We start from the raw sequence: 15,085 nt of genomic DNA, 5'->3' as shown, positions 1-15,085 counted from the left end.
TGGCAACCAGCCAAACAAACTTTTCCATTCCTGTCATCTTTTTCCATCAGGAGACTGAAATCTGAAGACTGCAGTTGGATGCCACTTAGCAGCCAAACCCGTGAGAACTCTTTATCTCCAATTAAACACCCAAAAAAGCTGGAAGTGGAGCTGTGATTCAAATGGTAGAGTGCTATCTTGGAGCATAAAAGATAAGATCCATGCCCTAGTTTCAAGCTTTTTCTAGCATAGGCCCAACCAAGAAAGGGAAGCAGGTGGGCATATGGGAGCTCAAAGCTAACACATATTAATCAGGACTCCTAGAACAGACCCCATCCACCTCTGATTTTCTAGATTCTATATCCTACATCATGGCAGACTTAGATAGGACTGAACATACACCAAGTTGGGACATTCAAGTACAATCTCATACTGAAGATCCCCTGACCTTATCAAAGACTCAGGATATCTCACTGTCCTGATTCAGCACTGGGCAGTGAGGTAAGTTCTAGTTATCCAACCACATGATATGCAAACTAAAGGGTTTCCTGGAAACTGGGGAGATCTAGGTCCCTCTTGGGGAGGTGAAAAGGGCTGCTCTATCCCAGAAATGTTCCTATGTTGTGAGTATTATCAAAGAAACAACCCTGCTCAGATCCCAGTGTCTCTGGTTTTCCCACCAGCCTCTACGCAGCTCTGCCCCACCTTCAGCCTGCCCTCTCTGAATCCCAGATCTGCCATCTGGACTAAAGACTGAGGCAGCCAAGAGACCCATTTCCTGCCCTCATTCCCAGGCTATCCTGTGGCAGTGGCATGCTTACCTCAGTCTTTGGTGAAAGAATGAACACCAGGGGTGGTATCGTCAGATTGAGCCCTGGAAAGTCCTAGTCCCCAAGGATGTTCTGCACAGGCATCCTGCAGTGAACGACAACCAGGTCATCAATGATGAACCTAAGGTGCCAGGACTTTTAATAGCAGTGTGACTGGATCAAAGGCTGGTAATCTATGTTGTCAGGGGAGGTCATGATTCAAATTTCCTGGCACACCTGACCTGGGACCATCCTGCCTCTTCAAATTCCTGCTTATCCCTTGATCCCCCTTTGAAACTCTCTCACCCCAAAACCTCCCTAGGCCTTGGAAGCTTTCTTCTTATCTGACCAGAAAATAAACTCGATGAGGCTGGGGATAATTGAAACCTGGTGACACACCCTGAGTCCTAGGTCCAACCCAAGGCTGGTTCCCTCTATAGTCGGTGACCACACAGCTACTGGCTGTCATGAAGTTGCTGAGTGGTCAGTGGCTTGGTCCAACATACTGGCTTTAGGCTCTGAAACTGTCACCACAGAGATTGTGAATAGTTGTCTCCCTTGATCCAGGGACTCCAAACCAAGGCTTGCATGTTCTCCCTTCTTCCTTCCTTTCCTCTTTTTCTCCTTTTGTCCTTCCATCCTCTCTCTCTTTACTTTCTTTTTGTCAATCCTTGGCCTTGTACTTGGAGCCTAGGTGCTGTCCCCAAGCCTTTTTATTCAAGGCTAGTAGTCTATGGCTTGAAGCACACATCCACTTCTGGCATTTTATTTTTGCTAGTTAATTGAAGACAAGAGTCTTACAGGCTTTCCTGCCAGGGCCAAAAGCCTCAATCCTCTGATCTCAGCTTCCTAAGTAGATACAATGACAGTCTTGAAGCCCTGGCATCCAGATCAATCCAAGGTTTCTTCATGGGCTGTGGAACCAGTCCTGGAATTTTTCATTGTCTATGACCCCCCCAGAGCCTGGTGCACACTGTAATGATTTGTTGCATAAATAAATGGGCATTTTTCTATGACAATACTACAGAAAAATCCCATCTGATTCAGGTAAGAATCATCTGTGAGGGAGGGGGACGAAGCCTGATGAAGATCTCCCACAGTTCTCCCTCCTCCGTCTTACCCCCTCCTGGTGCCACCACACTTAACTGTTTTTGCTCTGAGGATGTGAGCCACTATGTTCTCTCTAGACTCCAGGGCCTCTGGGATGCCTATCTTCTCAAAGATCTCTGTCCAGCAGCTGACCAGCTCTGTGGCACTCAATTCCCCATGTAGATGTGAATGAGGTTGCTGTGAGCTGAATGCCTGGCTCAAGGGGCCTCCTCTCCTCCCCCTGGGGCCAGTCAGGATTACCACATCCCGCCACCAAGTTTCATGTTGCAGAGAATGGATTCTTGAGGTATCCCTGGTTTCTGAATCTCCCAAAGTCCAGTGCAGGTTCTGGGAATCGTCTCTGCTCACAGCTGGCAGGCTAGGGATGGTGAGGTCACAATCTCTGCTCCCCATGACATCCTTGACTGTGGTGGTCACCCTAGAGAGTGCTGGAGGAGAATTAAGAGCTACCAAAGAAATTCAGTCAAGGCATGACGTTCATTACAGGAGACCATCTGGCTTGGGAACTATTCCTGTGCTGCTTTGAACATCATTGTTTGGAGGCTGAAATCCTCTGTCTGATTTGACCCCTCATCCCAGGTGTTAGTGGAAATTGCCAGCTTCAAGGAAAAAAAAAAACCTGGAAAACAATGCATTTCAGTTGTCCCAATCAAACTTGAAGGGTTGTAAATTCAGTGGTCTGCTTTTTCTTCCAGACAGCTTACAGCAGGTTACAGAAAGTGCCATTCAGAGAGCCCTAGCTAACTTCCATGGCAGTTAGCAAGCAGGCTCCAGCAGGGGAAATGCACTTGCTTACCACTGCCCAGCTGGAAACACCCCAGGCCGGACACAGACTGGAGTCTGCAGGATTCCAGGGAGGAATGCTCACCAGTACATTGTCCCAGGAGGGAATCCATGCCACCAATGGGGGCCTGGAGTCCCCTGCCAAGATGCCCATGACACAGTCAATGCCATGGGTAAGTTTCCCCTCTCATTCTCTGTCATGGTGAACCATCTGCCATGTCACGACGTTCACCTCCTAGCCTCAGAGCCCCTGCCCTATTGCCCCCCGCTCCCAATCTCATTCCCTAATTACGTTTGGCAGACACATTCCCAACCCTTGAATTAGCTCCAACTATGCACACTAGAGCAGACTGTTTGGCTGGAAGTGTACGGCTGTGGTCACAGTTGCCTCACGAGCCTTCTGGCTGAAGACAGAAGGACAGTTGTCCACTCTGGTCTGTGTTTCACACAGGAATCCTAGGGGAGACACATGCAGGCCCAGCAGCTACTGTGGGCTATAGGAAAGGGATAAGAGAGAGGTGGAAAAGTACGTGTACTGAAACCTTCCCAAAGGAACCATGAAACGGTGAAGGAGAAAACACAAATTATTGCTAGACTCGTACTTGGCATTGATGAAAAAGAACAACACACACACACACACACACACACACAAACACACACACACACACACACACACACACACACACAAATCCAGAACTGTGACAGAAGATTAGTCCATGCAGCACCTGCAATTTGCCAATGGATCACTCACTTGAGTACAGTCAGGCTGTATATGGAGAAAGATGATCTGTCTGTCTGTCTGTCTGTCTGTCTGTCTCTCTCCCTCCCTCCCTCTCTCTCTCTCTTTCTGTCTCTCTCGTGCTCCTTCTCTATCTCTCATGCACACACACACACACACACACACACACACACTAACAGACTCAGAGAGAGCAGTGCCTCTCCTGAGTTTGTTTGTTCCTCCTTTGGGACAAGGTACAAGCTGCAGCACGGGGGTTGCCTGGTCAGATCAGGGGATCCAACCAAAGGGAGCACCACTCTAATAACGCAGAACAACCCTGCCTTTCCCATTCTCCAGGGCCAGACACTTTCCCTTGGGAACAACCAGCCTTGACTCCCCATTCACCAAAACCCTAGGCCAGGACAATTGGTGAAGGTGTCCCAAGATATGTGGCTCCTCAGAGCCGGGGCTGAAAACAAGCAGGGGGGTCATGCTGCCCCACACGGGTGTCTGACCTGGGTTTGGGGCGGTGTTGGGGAAATGGATGGGGTCTTAAAGGCTACATACATGGATGGACTCCCTACTTTCAGGCTAGATGCTTCTGGGTTACTTGGTGGATTCTTGGGGAGGACGAGGAGACCAAATGGACAGGGAGCACCAGCAGATGCTGGGAGAGTTGGAAAATGTGATCACTCTGTGAGTACTGTTGACAGCTGGGATGAGGGGGGAGGGGGGACATGCTCGGTGTATGTGGGTCAGAGTGGATATATTCCTCCCAGATATTCACTTTCTGTCTGACTCCAAGTGCCTCACATACCTAGTGGGCTCTTTTGGGACCCTCCTCAGGAGAAAGGGTGACTGAGCACAGAAGACAAGGGCTCACACAGCAAGGAGGGCCTATCTTCTGCATCCAACACCCACCACCCCGATCAAAAAGAAAAAGACTCGAGAAAGAGGTGCTGCTCCCCACTTCTGATTAAAGCCACCAGGCTCCTACCAGAAAGAGGAAGGGAAGGGTACAGATGTGCAGCTGTGTGGCTCCAGGCCAGGAGCTCTGTGGCACCCCTCCTCACCCATTCCTGCATCTCCCTGTTTCCTGGGACACTGGCCACTAGGGATGAGGGTGGGATCCCCAGGTCAACACATACCCCTACCCACCACCCCTGGGGCACATTTGTGACAGGGCCATGGCAGACTGTGGGGGGGGGGAGGGTGGACTCGAGGAGACAGGAAAGGTGAGGCAGGAGGTGCAGGTCCGGGTCAGTGGTTGGTTGGCCGGAGTGTTTCCAGGATGTGGGCCCTCAGAGCCACCACTCATGTGTACTAATGGGAAAAGCAGTAGGCGGTGGCTCCAGGTGCACATGGACCTGGAGTCCTAGGACCAGGTGTGGAGACCAGTTCTGGGCCGCAGGCCAACATGGGGCGTGCCATCTCCTCTGGGCGACTGTGAGAGGCACAGCTGGTCGGAGCCGAAAGTACCATGTTTCAAATGCAATGTTGCTGAGAGGGGACAGGGGCATCTGCGTGCACATGGCAGGGCTGCATGTGGCCTCTGCTCCACTTCTTCAGCCAACACTACCCCCACCTCAGCTGTTCCTGTGCCCCCCTTGCCGGCACCTCAGTCTCAGTGCCGCCATGGCCACCGTGCCTCCGGGTGGCTGCCCGTGGTGATGTGCCTGCTGCACCAGGTCCATGTGCTCTGTGCTCCCCACCAGAACCTGCACTATGATCAGCGAGGCTGCCAGCTGATGAAGTCACTTGCCCTTGTGTGTACTCACTCTTCTCTCTGCTCTCTCTCTGCCTTCACTCCTCTCTTGGGCTGTGTTGCTCCTGCCGGGCATGCCTACCACCTCACCCTCCCCTGATTTGTGCCCCTGGCTACTGCTGCCATGGGAGTGTGCCTTGAGCTCCGCCCCCTCCCCCTGTCCCTTTCAGGCCTGGCCCCCACCCCTGGATATCAAATCTCCCCTCAGCACCACCGCTGGAGGAGACTCTCCTCCATGCCCCTCCAATCCACACACCAAAAAGGTGACCCTTGTGTGTATGTTTGTTTGTGTGTGTATGATTGTTGGGGATAAGTACCTCTCAAGGACTCAGAACACAGTACCCTTTGAGATGAGCACACAGCACAATTTAAAAAACAGCACAAAACACCGTGTGTAAAGGACTCAGCACACAGCTCCCTTTGAAGGACTCAGCATATACTACCCTGTGTAGAGTACTCAGCACACAGCACCCTTTGAAGAAGGTAGTCCATAGCCCACAAGGTAATGGACTAAGTGCATGACATGCTTTGGAAAACTCAACGCATACCATTCTTTCCCAGGGACTCAGTATATAGCACCTTGTGTTAAGACCACACACAGCCCCCTTTGAAAGACTGATTACGTAGCACGCTGTGTAAAATACTGCCCAGCACCCTTTGAAAAACTCAACACATAGCACCATTTTGAAGGACTCAGCACATACTACCCTGTGGAAGGACTCAGCATATACCACATTGTCAAAGGACTCAGCACATAGCACCATTTGAAGGACAGTACAGAGTACCTTGTGTAAAGGACTCGGCACATAAGACTTGAAAAATTCAACTTATCTATTACTTCTCAAGGACTCAGAACATAGAAGTACCCTTAGGGATGAATTAGCACACCACACCTTTTGAAGGACTCAGCATACAGTAGCTGTGTAATGGACACAGCGCACAGCACCCTTTGAAAAAAGGAGCAGGTCCCACTCTTCTCACTCTTCTCAGGGATTCAGCACATAGCACCCTTTGGGATGACTCAGCAAACAGGACTTTTTGAGAATTCAGCACAAAATCCCCATGTTGGAAGGACGCAGCAAACAGGACCCTGTGAAGGACTCAGCACATAGCTGTATGTCACAAGTTCATATTTCATTAGAATTAGGATGCTTTCTTCAGTATCACCATTGTTCCCAAACACTTCACAAATCCTACTAGTTTATATTTAGCTAAACTGTGGGAGTGGTCAGCTGATGGTCTTGAACTCAAAGCTTGGGGACCCTGTCCTTGAGCTCTTTGGTTCAATGCTAGAGCTCTAGCACTTGGAGGAACAGCTCCAATTTGGTTTTATTTGATTTATTCTTTGACAGGTCTTACAGTGATTAGGAAGGCAAACTTGGGTATCCGAGGGCAAAGGCTCTTAGCTTGGCCTGGAGCTGACCTCTCCCTTCCTTGTGCCTCTGGGAGCTGGGCCTCCTGGAACTCTCTTGGCCTAAGGTGGAACATACCTGTTCTGGCATCAGCACTCAGGGTGAGCAAAAGTCAGCTTGGCCCTGGTCACTTCCCCCAATTGAACTCTAGAGGACGATGGCATGGGGCTGCATGTCCTGCATCTGGCCACGAAGACGCAGGAGTCACCCACCGTAGGGATTGTACCTGTGAGTTATGTTTACTCTTACTGCCCTTGGACCCCTGTCATGCTATGAAGCCACCCTGGACAGGAAAGTCCTTGAGACTCTTACATAAAATTAACCATCAAACAACAAGTGGGGCTGTGGCTCAAGTGGCAGAGCACTAGGCTTGAGCAAGAAAAATCAGGGATAGAGCCTAGGCCCTGAGTTCACACACACACACACACACACACACACACACACACACACACACACACACACACACACACAAACACACACACACCACATGCATGCAAAATCAGAGATTTCTACAGTGCAATCTTTAGGTATTCACGTTTTCCCCACTAAGCCTCATGGCTGTTGGCCTAAGGGTTTGATGGATACAAAACCACCTGGCATATTTAATTTTGGGGAACACTATGGCTAGAAGGTCAGCCTTCCCCCATCCCAGCTCCTTGATTGGGTTGTGGTCTATCCAGGCCCTTTGGGGCTCCTTATACAGACTCATCAAGATGCCTTCAAAAGGCATCACATGCTGGGCACTGGTGGCTCATACCTGTCATCCTAGATACTCAGGAAGCTGAAATCTGGAGGATTATGGTGGCAAGCCAGACTGGGCAGGAAAGTTTGTGAGACTCTTATCCTGGATGAATTATCAGAAAACAAGAAGTGTCCCTGAGGCTCAAGTGGTAGAGTGCCAGCCTTGAGACAAAGAGCTCAGGGAGAATGCTCACAGCCAACAACAACAAGGAGAGGCATTGCATGTTGACTTGGTATGAGTCAAATTGGAATTTTCAAGTGCTCCAAGACAAAGCAGTACCTCATTTAGTCCTGTGTTCCTCTATCTCATCTCACTCTCTGGTCTTGGCCATGCTATGGTTAGCATGGCTCTGGCTTGACAGGAGGGCTCCAAGAAGGAAGATCTCAGAGCAATCACCCCACCACATTCTTCTGCCCTGCTCACTCTGTTGCTTCTGCTCTTTGCTACAGACCATCTTCCTGGAATCCATACATGAGGTCATTGCCACCAACGTTATGGTGAGTGGTGAGTCTGGCCTAACTCGGGGCAGTCAGAGATGGAAGTCGGTCTGGGACTAGGAGTTTCTACTCTGGGTGTGGGCTGAGGCCAGGGCAGACATTTATTTCATCCTGAGCATTGAAGAGGTGAGGATAGAGTGTAGAATCCACATTGAGTCAGCTAAGATTGGAATCTAGAGGACCACTTGTATGAGGTAGGCTGTGGGGTTAGGGGCCCACTGTTCTTGGTACTCCTCTCTCGAGACTCCCCCCTCCTCATTCATCCTTCAATGGTAGAGGAAAAACTTCAAATAAGTGAGTCCAAGAGGGGGCAGGAGAGTATTTCTGTGTGAACCAGACTTGTGCTTCATATTCATCCTAGCCCCTACTTCCTATTTATCTGAGAAATGGCCATATGGGTTTTGGACAGGGGGAATCAACCTAGATGAGAATGTGGCTCAATGGTAGAGTGGTAGCCTAACATGCCTGACACCAGGGTTTTCATTCCACACAGAAAAAGCTGGAAGGGCAGGTGGGGCTCAACTAGTAGAGCACCAGCCTTGATCAAATAGATCTCAGGGACAGTGCCCAGGCCCTGAGCTCAAGCCCCAGGACTGGAAGAATAAATCTTTGTTGGAGGCTTTTCTTCCCTTTGAAAACAATTTGTTCTTTGTGATAAGCAAAACATGGGTCTCTTCACTGGCCACCAATGGGCCATTAGATGTCCCTTGAATTTGGGCCACTTCCTGGAAGCCTCTGCCCTACCTGACCCATAGTTTACCCCCATCTTGTGGCAGATGGAGGCCTGAGAGAAGGCCACCTACCACCTACTTCTGGTGGCTGCTGTGGCTTTTGAGAGTCAGTATGTCACATAGAGAGTTGTCATCCACATCAGTCTACAGAAGAAAGGGAGATTCCCTTGTCTGAGCCCTCAAGTTGTAGGCGGCTCAGAATGTGGGGCATCTGCCACAGGATGTGCTCCATGGCGGAGTAATCTACGGGACTGGAACCCTGACCTCTCCTCTGGCAGTTTCCAAGATGTCCTGAAGTTGCAGTTCTTCAAAACCCTTCTGCTCCTCCCTCATTTCACCCACCCCAGATCCTGAGGCGTCTGAATCAGTGGGGGAGGCCTCAACCTGTGCTGGCATCTGGAGCCCTGCGAGGACCCACAGCAGCTCCTGCAGCTCTCTCTTCTTCTCCATCTTCTCCTGGGAGAGCCAGCACAAGCGCTCAGCTTTCTCCTGACACAGCTAATCCAGGACAAACATTTGCTTTTTACATGCCATGAGGGACTCCTCGATGGTGCAGAGTGTGCCGGCAGCTGGCTACATTGATGGTGGAGCTCATCCACTGGATTCTGGAAGTCCACCTCATCAGACAGGTCATGGATGAAGCAGATTTTCTTCTCAGATGCCCACGTGTCCCACTTGCCATCCCCAAGCCAGCTTTGGTGGCAGCTCACAGAGCAGGGGTCCTGTGGCTCCAGCTCCGTCTGGCACTGAGCTGCAGGTGGGCTGGACACCTGCAGCAGGGCCGCTGCTCCTGCAGCAGGAGTTTTCCCCTGTGTATCTCAGCCTCTGAGAGGGCTCGTAGATTCACATCCCTCTAGGTCTGGGGCATGTATCCATCCTCTGGGCTGGTTACATTGGGGGGAGTAACCTCCTCTCGTTTCTTCCCCAGGGCTCACACTTTCCACTTCCCCAGGTGAAGCCAGGAAGCTCAGCTGGGCCTGCAGGCTCTCCTCCTATGGTCTGGTTACTTCCAAGCACTTGAGAGTGTCCTGCCACTTTGGGGGCACCATCTGGTCCCCCCAGTTGTTCAGGCCCTGCACTTGCTTCAGCAGCTCCAGTAACTGGGCCTGCCTCTGCAGGTGCTGCTGCAGGGCCTCCTTCTCAGAGTTCAGCTGCTCATTGGAGGCAATGTGCTGCTCACAGGTGGCTCTGAGCACCTGCAGCTGGGCCAGGGACTGCTCCTGCTGCTCCTGCAGCTCCCATGATGCTTGGCGCTCTCTCTCTCTCTCTCTCTCTCTCTCTCTCTCTCTCTCTCTCTCTCTCTCTCTCTCTCTCTGTCTCTGCCACCTCTTTCCATTCCTCTATCTTCTCCTCTGAATGATCTAGGTGTTCCCGCAGTTCTTTCTTCACTTGTTGCTCTGAGTCCAGGATGCTGGTGAGCTCCTCCTTCTCACCGCTCACCCTGTGGAGAGTGTCCCACAGCAGGGCAAGCTCTTCCTCTGGCTATGGGTCACACACACACACATGCGCCTTGTGTGGTCTAGGGTATCTCCTGCAGATCCTTGGCCTTATCCTCCAGTCTCTGCAGTTGCTCCTGCTGCTCTGTGTTCTGAAGACAGAGCTTCTGGTTTTCCTGGACCTGGATGTGAAGTTGTTACTCCAGTTTTTTTTAACTTCATCTGTGTGCGGTAGGCCAAGGCCTGCAACTGCAGCTCTACCTGAGATGGTCCTGCGGGGGGCCATAGTTCTGTCAGCTTCTTTCTCAGTTCCCCCAGCTCATCCTCCAACACCTGCCTCACCCTTCTCTCCTTCTCCTCTGTCAATTGGTTCACCTGGTCAGTCAGCCACTGAGTCACCTCTTTCCATGCAGACCTCTCAATGCTCAGGTCCTCTGTGAATGTGTCTCTCACCAGACTTCCTGAGGTCACCATCCAGCTCAGGTTGTCCAGTAGTCTCTTCAGTAACTCATGCCCCACCAGCACTAGTTGGAACTTGCAGATTCTGTTCTTCTGGTGCTGTTCTGTGTCCAGAGCACTTCCAGCTTCTCCTGCAACTCTGTTCACTTGCTGTAGTTCATCGAAGCTTCTGGTCTTTTCCTCAAGCTGAAGGGTCACATCATTCAGCCGTTGAAAGAACATTTCAGTCTCCTTCTATGCAGCAGTGACCGCAGAAGCCACCATATCCAGCTCTGCCACACACCGCTCTGCGGCCTGCAGGTGGCTGGTAACAGCTTCGTGCTCCATTTATCTGTCATTAGCCACCTTCTTCACTTGGGCGGGTGCAGATTGTAAATCTCTTTCTGCTGAAATCAACCTCTGTATGGGTGACTTGTGGATCTCTAGCTCTGTTTGTGGTACTTCATGCAACTGGGCTATCTTCTCCCTCTCTTTCTCTGGTCGATACTGCAGGTCTGTCTTCTCCTGCTTCAGTGGTGGAATCTTGGCACTGAGTGTCTGGTTTCATCTTTTCCTCCAGTCCAGGGTGGGCACCACGTGTCACTAGCACCTCTGCAGATGCTTGATGGTATCAGGACCCTTGACACTCTGGCCCCCGGTGGCTGTGACTGTGTCCAAAGGCAGGAAAGGCCCACGGTCTGCATCACCTTTGGCCCTTCCTCTGTTGAATCATGCTCCCCAGTGGTGTTTGACTTGGGGATCACTCCCTTTTTTGTGTTCTTTGTTTTCTTGAATGTTGCAGGTCTGATAGGAGGATTCCTTTGCTGGTGTTCTGGAAGTTGTTTCTTGCCTGTAGCTCTTTCACGGAGTCCTGTTGTTTCAGACATCTGAGCACTGGGATGGGAAAGATGGGCTGGCCATGTTCCCAGGCTCTGGGAAATCCTCTATTCTCTCACTTTCTGACTAGGACATCAATTTTCCACTCTACTCCAAAGTCGCCTCATGTCTCATGCTCACCACTCAGCCACCTCTACCTTCCTCAACTGCTGGTGGTACTGTCAACCACCAAAGGGAATCCTGGTGCTGGGCATCATGGAATGTGGGTGTGGCCACCATTCTTATATCCCATTGGTCAGAAAGAAACATGAAATAATGGGGGTGTGGCCGGAATCCTGTGATAAGGCAGCATGGGTGGAGTCAAGATGAGAGCGACTCCCCCAGCACCTTTCCCAGGGAACTTTGTCCAATCCAGTTGGGGACAAGAGAGTGACCTGCTTTAGCTGGATGGCTGCACATATTGTTGTGTATGTCTGTCTGTTGCCAGTCCCGAACCTTGAACTCAGGATCTGGGCACAGTCCATGAGCTGCTTTTGCTTAAGTCTAGCCTTCTACCACTGTAGCCATATGGCTCTATTCCTAGCTTGTTGGCACTGAAGGTGGACAGAGGTTTCAAGGACTTTCCTGCCTAGGGTGACTTTGACTATGATAATCCTATCACAGCCTTGTAAGTATCAAGGAGGACTGCTGAGAGCCATTGGTGCCTGCCTAATCACTGGTTTTGCTGACGTTATTGGACAGGCCGGTGAGTTCCCTATCCTCAGGTTTAAGTGGTGGGAGCTAGAGCCTATAGTTTGAATCCTGGTCCGGACATCTCCAAATGGCAGAAGATCCTAAGAAACTCATTACTATCTATATGAATACCAGTGGAATGTGATGTATTTCATGATTGAATGGGCCGTGCTTGAATGATTCTAGGATAAAATTATACACAATTATATATACACAATTATATTATAAGACACTGATCAATTTTAATTAATACTTCATGAATCATTTAAACAATCACATTCATTAAATGGAGGCATAATGAAATACCTAAGAATTGGGCATCACATAGTACAGAGATGCCATTTTTCTGCCAGGACTTTCTTTAGTTAATTCATATATACCATTTTCTGAATGTAGTTTGGTATACCTGACCTGAAAATCAATTATTCAAACAGTTTTTATCAGATATGCTTATATCCAAATGTAGAGGGTAATCCACATTATGTATATTTGAAAACAATGCTTGGTTAGTCCTCTTCTCACATTACCCATTCCCTTCTTGAGAACAATACACATTGTAAGGAAATGCTTAGAATGTTTTGGAGAAATTGGTTGACTTCAAACAGTGAGTTACTCTATGCTGAATTTTGTTTACTTTATATCCAGAAAAGCTAAATTCTTACTTTATCATTTTCCTTGGGCTTTATACTCAGATTTAAACTCTGATTGGTGACAAATAAAGATATAAATATCTTTTAACAATAGCAATATTCAGGCTGAGGATTCTAGGTACAATGATACTCATGCAGATAGGCCTCATCAGTCATGAGACCATGATATCAAAATGTTAACCAGTGCTTACTGGTGTCATGCTTATGAGATTTTGTGTGTTATAAACAGTGGTTATTAGAATTTTTTTTGTAATCAACATCATTTCATGGGTTAGGAACTGAAGTGAGACATTATACTCAGAACAAAATTTAACGAGGCATCCAAAATTAGTTATTAAGATATACAACATGTAATACAATGTTTTAAAAATGCAAGCTAAAGGAAATAATTTATGAAAAAAATCAACATTTACAATAAATACAGAATCAGTATGACTGATTTTTCTTTTACCCCAGTAGCAATACGGCTTACATGATGACTTTTCTGGTTATATGTTTAGTTAGGTTTTGATACTTAGTTGGAGATGTTCTTTCATATATTCCTTTGTCAGATGCAAGAGGAAATGGATCCCTTGCCAAAGTCAACACCCATAATAATGTTACAGATATATACTGATACTTTGCCAAAGTTTAAAATCTGCACGAGTAACTTGGGTCTTTTTTGGCTCTAAATAAATAGATATTGCAATTTTGTCAGTACTAGAAAGATTTTGACCACCATTTATTAAACTATTATTTTCCAGAAACTACTTCACTCTTTTCATGAGATTTTTAATTTCATTCATATCATGTGTTGATGTTTTCCTTTAGATAAGCCACATTCAATCTTCTACAAAGTAATTTGGAGTAGTTTAAAATTATGCAGACTCATTTACAATGCTCAGATTCTACTATTTGCATATTTTTTTTCTTTTTAAATCAGTAGGAATTAGTTCTCAATATGAATACTATTGGAGTTATTAATTACATTTCTGAATTTTTTAAGTATGTCATGATTTTGTGATTTTATTCTTTTAAATATGTGCAGATCTCACTCCGCATACAGTCATATTTGTTTTAAACAATTTGATCCATTCAAGGGATTTGCTATATTAGGTTCATCTATATGAATTTAATTACAAATTAACACAACTGTATTTCTGAGACACAGTTATCTTTTTGGCTCTATGCCAAGTTATCATGTATTTGAGATTTTTGTGCTTAAAAAAAAACTGGGCACAACATGCTTTTGTTCCTGGGGGAGTTCTACTTTGTTGGTTGTTTTTCCAGTTGTGACTTCAAAATATGTGTGCATTTTATTTCAATTGTTTTGTGTCTATATTTTGTTTCCTATAACAGAAAGTAAAAAAGAATCAATGATTCAGAACTTTTCCAAATAAAATTCTAAGATAGACACTTGAAATTTTGTGACAACTGGGAATAGGCAGGTCTTCATACAGAGACATTTTTTGACATGATTTGAATTCTTCCTCCTTGCCCAGTACTAGTGGCTCACGCCTGTAATCCTAGCTACTCAGGAGGATCACAGAGATCTGAGGAACATGGTTCACAGGCAGCCTGGGCAGGAAACTCTGTGAGACTCTTGTCTCCAATAAACCACTAGAAAACCAGAAGTCGAGCTGGGGCTCAAGCGGTAGAGCACTCGCCATGAGCTGAAGAGCAGAGGGACAGGGCTCTAGCCCAGAATTCAAGCCTCATGACTGACCAAAAAAAAAAAAAAAAGGATTGAATTCTTCCTCCTCTTGCCTCACTATTTCCAATAGTATTACTACAAAGTCATAATTGGAAAGAAAATAATTTTGTCTGTATGAATTCAGAATTTTTGTTTCAATTGGGACATACTACACATTTATACTTCATTTTAAATCGAAAATCTTCTTTCCTTCGTTTAAAATCACAGATGTGAATTTATAATGCTAAAATAGCAGCTACTAATTTATCTGAAATGATCCAAACTATTTTCACTTCACATTATGTGTAATAAGAGTGTAATAATAATACTAAGTAATATACCATGTAATAATTGACTTGGGGGAAAGTCAATAACTGGATTTTTGTGAGATACTGAGTGTAGAAAAACTTATATATGATTTGATTAAAAAATACAGTTACATCTAAAAATAAATCATAGTTATAAACTAATGCTGAAAAGTAAGATTATTTATTAGAAAAAGCCAGAAGTTTCAATAAGCTTACTTTTTAAAAATTGTCTTAGATCTGGGCTTTTTTGGTTCATGCTTGTAATCCTAGCTACCCCAAACTCTGAGATCTGAGGATAGTGGTTCAAAGTCAGCCTGGGCAGAAAAATCTGTGAGACTCTTATCTCCAATATATCTCTTGAAAACTAGAAAGGTCATTGTAGAAGAAGAGATTCAGTGGTGTCCTTCAGGCGAAGAGAGGAGGAACAGGGCCAAGGCCCAGATTTAGAGACCTACGACCGACAAAA

The sequence above is a fragment of the Dipodomys spectabilis genome, unplaced genomic scaffold, assembly GCF_019054845.1.
Source record: "Dipodomys spectabilis isolate Male_0828 unplaced genomic scaffold, ASM1905484v1 ptg000040l, whole genome shotgun sequence".
Lineage (NCBI taxonomy): Eukaryota > Metazoa > Chordata > Mammalia > Rodentia > Heteromyidae > Dipodomys > Dipodomys spectabilis.
This window is presented reverse-complemented; position numbering follows the sequence as displayed.